This window comes from Phycodurus eques, chromosome 9 (assembly GCF_024500275.1).
Source record: "Phycodurus eques isolate BA_2022a chromosome 9, UOR_Pequ_1.1, whole genome shotgun sequence".
Classification (NCBI taxonomy): Eukaryota; Metazoa; Chordata; class Actinopteri; order Syngnathiformes; family Syngnathidae; genus Phycodurus; species Phycodurus eques.
The window spans coordinates 30,026,982-30,032,981 of record NC_084533.1 but is presented as its reverse complement, the minus strand read 5'-3'; positions in this window follow the sequence as shown (position 1 = coordinate 30,032,981).

Here is a 6,000-nt window from a genome sequence, read left to right as displayed (position 1 = left end):
AAATTCGGCTAATTAGAAGAAAAACAAAATGAAAAGTCTAAATTTAGAAAACTAAGAAAACAAAACAAAGACAAAAAAGTCACAAACACAAAGTCAAATAAGGACACAGAGTGATTAAAAGCAATTTTATTAACAAAAAAACAAATGGAAGTCAAACAAGACAAAAAATAAAGTCAAATAAGGACACAGGGTGATAACAAAAGACAAATTGAAGTCAAACAAGACAAAAAGGTCAAAACAAACATAAAACCAAATACGGAACAATTGAAGTCAAATAAGACAACAAAAAGGTCAAAACAAACATCAAATTAAAGCAGTAACTCAAATCGGAGTACATTAAAAGGGGAATTCTCCCGCGTGTCTCAGTGGTGGGGCCGGGCGGTTGCGTAGTGTGGAGCTTGGGGGATGGACAGTGCATTCCTTCCTCTCTGGGGGGCGCTCGCGTCCCCAGAGGGGGAGGCTCGGATTCCCTCCCCTAACCTCGCCAGTGCCTCCCCCTTGCTCTCTTCTGCCCGAACCCCTCCCTTGGATTCCGCGCCATTGGCCTGGATTCGGTGGGGTCCCTCGCCTGCGTGCTCGTCCCCCGACCCTGGCCCTGGTCGCCTTGTCCCGCCTTCCGGACCTTACCTATTGGAGTCGCGCCGCCAGAGAGCCTAAGCCGCGTGAGTGGAGTCGCGCCGCCGGAGAGCCGTAAGCCGCGTGAGTGGAGTCGCGCCGCCAGGGAGCCGTAAGACGCGTGAATGGAGTCGCGCCGCCAGAGAGCCGTAAGCCGCGTGAGCTGGAGTCGTAGCTGGGATCCGAGGGATCCATCCGCAACAGAGGAGGTGATGCCGGACGAGCACGTGAACCAACAAATTGGACCTTAGTCAGGTTGGTGGAATGAGTGTGGCTGGAGTTGGCGTCAGTGGGGGGGGTCGCGTTGTGGGGGGATTCCTGCCGGCTCCTCCTTGGAGGACCGGATGCCTCACCCACTCCGGATCCTAACCATAACCCCAGAGGGGTCCAGCCCTAACCTTAAATTTGGATCTGCGCAACCCCAGTTACGCCATTAAATTCGGGGGATAACCCGAACCCTAGGGCCTCTCCCAATGGGGCGAAAAATTAACACCAAAAGAAAATCAAAATAACTCAAAAATGAAAGGAGAAATCACTCAAAGACTACAAGAGTAAAGAACAGAAGCAAAATAACTCAAAAAATAAAGGAGAAATCACTCAAACACTAAAAGAGTAAAGAACAGAAGCAAAATAACTCAAAAAAGAAAAGAGAAATCACTCAAACACTAAAAGAGTAAAGAACAGAAGTAAAATAACTCAAAAAAGAAAAGAGAAATCACTCAAACACTAAAAGAGTAAAGAACAGAAGCGGAACCAAAAACAAGCGGAACCAAAAAACAAGCCCAACAAGAGGGGACGGAAAAGAGTGGAACGCAGACAGGAAATGACTAAGCGGAAAACACAAACAAGGAAGTGGAGTGGAGATGACCAAGCGGGAAACACAAACACAGAAGAGGAACCAAAAGACCAACAGAGGAACCAAAACAAACCACAATTGAAGAAAAGCAACGGAAAGAGGAACAGCTACGAGACAGAATAAACAAGAGAAGATTTTGTTTTAAAGAAAAGCATCTTGGGGAAACGACAAACGGAAAGGACAAGAAGTCCAACAGACACAGTGAGTAAGCAGTGCCTGAAGAAGGCTAAACCAAGCCGAAACGTCGCGCGCGAAAAGCTTACTCGGGGGAATGATGCTGGACTGATGTGGGGGGTGCCATTAATTGTATATGTGTATGTATTTATTTTGGGGCGGACATGCCATTTTTTATTTGATGGACAGGGGGCGCCAAATTTGGTTAGGGGAATGGTGAAAAGACAAAGAAAGAGGTGGAACTAAAATAAATTGAACCTAAATTAAGGAGGAATTGAACCTAAATTAAGGATAACAAAGTCAAAATTAGGACAGACAAACTTAAAACCTAAATTAGGAGGATGGACGGAACATAATGTAACTAATGGAAGGAGGTTGGCACGCCAAATTCGGCCAATTAGAAGAAAAACAAAAGGAAAAGTCTAAATTTAGAAAACTAAGAAAAACAAAACAAAGACAAAAAAGTCACAAACACAAAGTCAAATAAGGACACAGAGTGATCAAAAGCAATTTTATTAACTTTGGAGGATGGACGGAACATAATGTAACTAATGGAAGGAGGTTGGCACGCCAAATTCGGCTAATTAGAAGAAAAACAAAATGAAAAGTCTAAATTTAGAAAACTAAGAAAAACAAAACAAAGACAAAAAAGTCACAAACACAAAGTCAAATAAGGACACAGAGTGATTAAAAGCAATTTTATTAACAAAAAAACAAATGGAAGTCAAACAAGACAAAAAATAAAGTCAAATAAGGACACAGGGTGATAACAAAAGACAAATTGAAGTCAAACAAGACAAAAAGGTCAAAACAAACATAAAACCAAATACGGAACAATTGAAGTCAAATAAGACAACAAAAAGGTCAAAACAAACATCAAATTAAAGCAGTAACTCAAATCGGAGTACATTAAAAGGGGAATTCTCCCGCGTGTCTCAGTGGTGGGGCCGGGCGGTTGCGTAGTGTGGAGCTTGGGGGATGGACAGTGCATTCCTTCCTCTCTGGGGGGCGCTCGCGTCCCCAGAGGGGGAGGCTCGGATTCCCTCCCCTAACCCTAACCCTAACCCTAACCCTAACCCTAACCCTAACCCCTAACCCTACCCTAACCCGAGATGGCGTAGGGGGATGGACCGTGCATCTCCCCCCGATCCCGGAAGGGGAATTATTTCCCCTATACTGGGAGAGGGAGGGTTCGGTTCCCCTCACCTAACCTAACCCTAACCCTAACCCTAACTAACCCTAACCCTAACCAACCCTAACCCTAACCCTAGCTATCTCTGCCAACCCTAGGCGTGAACTCTAAATCTAGTTATAATCTATCACTAACCCTATTCTACTCCTAATCTTAACCAAATTGTGACTGTAGCCCTAACCATAAATAAACTCAAAAACTAACCCTATCTGTAATCCTAATCTAAATATGGTTAAAAGGGTTATTAAATAGTCATTAAAGTTACTAAAAAGTTAAAAAGTTATTAAAAAGTCTAAAAGTTATTAAAAGGTTATTAAAAAGGATCAATAAGGGTCAAAAGAGTTAAGAACAGTTAAACCATAGTTCATATAAGTTAAATGGCAAAAAAAAGGAAAAAAAACTGAAAAACTACAAAAAAACTACAAAACAACCAAAAAAATATATAAAAACAATATTAATACTATTAAACCTAATTAATAATCAAATGTTACAATAAAAACAAGGTTAGGTCAAATTAATACATCATTTAGTTGGACATAAAGTCATTTATAGGGACATTGCAAAACATTTGGCCATTATGGGGTTAATTTCTAAAGTGAAACTAAATGTGAGTGTTGTAAAAAGAACAGCAAATACAAAGACAGCAGAGGTTATATAAGGATGTGCACTCATTTTGGCTCAGTTCGAGTTGGTTCACCGGAGTGCGAACATCGCAAACCTGCTGTGCTGTGACTGTGTGCCATTAGACCTGAGGAAGGCTCAAGGAGCCGAAACGTTGTCTGGGCACACAGAATTGGACCGGAAGTCACAGCTTATTTCAGATTTGGCCATTTTTTTGTTATTTTTGGGTTTTGTAAAAAATGTTTTTTTGGGTTTTTTTTGCAATTATATAAAAATACATTATCAATACAGATCTAGCCTAATAGATAGCATAATTGAAAACAACCCTTATTATTTATATAGCAAAGGCGAATCCACCACAATAAATAAATAAATAAATAAATACATATTACTGGATAAAAGATAAATATACACATAAATTAAAAAAACAAAAAGATGTGGAATGGACAGTGGACCCAAGTCCACTATGGACGACGACGCCAACAGGCGCGTCACCAGGAACGGGAACGGGAGGACGGAGGGGAGCGTTGGGGGAAGGACCGTGCACCCCCCTCCCGATCCTGGAAGGGGGATTACGTCCCTGTGTCCGGGAGAGGGAGGGCTCGGTTCCCCTCACCTCACCTAACCCGTTCCCCTCACCTAACCTAACCCTATTAAAATTTAAAAAAACTATATAACATTAAAAAAAACAAAAAAAATTATAAAAAATATAAAACATTAAAAAACAAAAACAGTTAAAAGATATAAATAAAGTTACAATTTTAGTTGAAATGGTTAAATACAGTTAAAATATAGGTTATGTAATGCATTTAGTAGTAAAAGATAACAACATAGGGTTAATTTTGAAGTTATGTTACTTTTAACACAAGTTAAAATGTTTTTTTAAAAAGAGCAGCAAAAAAAAGGGGGACATGCCTAGAAGCCTCAGTTTGTTTTGGATGTCAGAGGGTGAACATCACTTAAGAGTAGAGCTGCTTTGCTATTGCTATTAAAAGAAAGTGTGCCACGACCTGAAGAAGGCCCTTACAGGCCGAAACGTTGTCAGGGCACACGCATAATAGGTTGTTACAGGTATTTTGCTTTGAATTGCGGATTTTTTTTGTTTTATTGACTTTTGGTTTTGTTTCTTTCATTCTAATACATCATAAATTGATACCGAAACTAATAAATAAGAAACAACAAAAATGAAGATTACTTAAATAGCCAAGGCAAACTCAAATAAAGGAAGCAAATATCATGGAGGGTGGGGGTTGGACAGAGGTCCGCTATGGGCGGGGCCGCCAGCCCACATACCCCAGGGATTGGAACCAGGGTTACGGGAGGCGTAACCAAGGGTGGATGGACCGTGCACCATCCTTTCCTACAGGAAGAGGGGGCAATGCCACCAATTCCTGGTGGGGAAGTGTTCAGTTTGCCAAATCTAACCCTAGCCGTCATCTTCATCTTTTAATTCTAACTCTAGCGGTCTTCGCAACCCTAACCCTAATAAATAAATAAATAATTGGGTAAAACAGAGATAAAAACCATTAAAACACTTAAACTACACATAAAACAATTAAAACACCAATACATTCAACAAACTTTCGATTAAAAGTTAAAAATATCAAAAGGTGGTATAAAGATTAAAAACCATTTAATAATAATGAATATAGTTATAATACATTATATGTGCAGTTTTAAAATGGGAAAACTCACTAGAACTACATTTCATTGGGGGATTATAGGGTTAAGGGAAAAAGTGAAAAATAAATTCGGTTCATTGTTGGGAGAAAAGTTTATGCAAATGAGGGAGTATATAAAAGCCAGCGCACACGAAGAGCCTCAGTTTGCATTTGACCACCGGAGTGACAACATAGAGAGCTGCGCTTGGGGAATCTGTGTGCCAGGGACCCGAAGAAGGCTCACAAGAGCCGAAACGTCGTCCAGGCACAAGGGGATACAATTCTTTGGGGGTATTTTTTGGTTGTTTTTTTGTTTTGGTTTTTTTCAATTGTTTTTGGTTGATTATTATAAAAATACATTACAAATTGATACCTTGGCTAATAAATACAAAACAAATCAAACAATTCATTACTTGTATAACCAAGGCGAACTCATAATTAATTGATCAATAATAAAAAAAAAAATAATAATAATAATCAATAAATTACAACATAAGTAACAAAACATGGGTCGGGATGGCCAGTGGACTACGGTCTGCTATGGAGGACGTGGCCGGACAGACCGTCAACAACCCGGGAGAGGGAGGGATCGGTTTCATTCCCGTATCCAAGCGACACTGCCACCAAGGGGACGACGGAAATTGTGCATTACAACACCGCTAAAACCACGAAAACGCTCGATACTTCTTCGCGCCACTCGCGCAAAGTGTAAAACTCCAAGCCAGCGACGCCACGAAGCCAATTATGCATTTGGGGGTCGAACAAAGTTCAAACTTTACTAAACACAATGACGAACGCGGAACAGCAGCGCTGCTGCGGTGACGTCATGTTTAAGCAACAGTCCCGCCACGATGACGACGGCAATTGTAAGTTACAACACC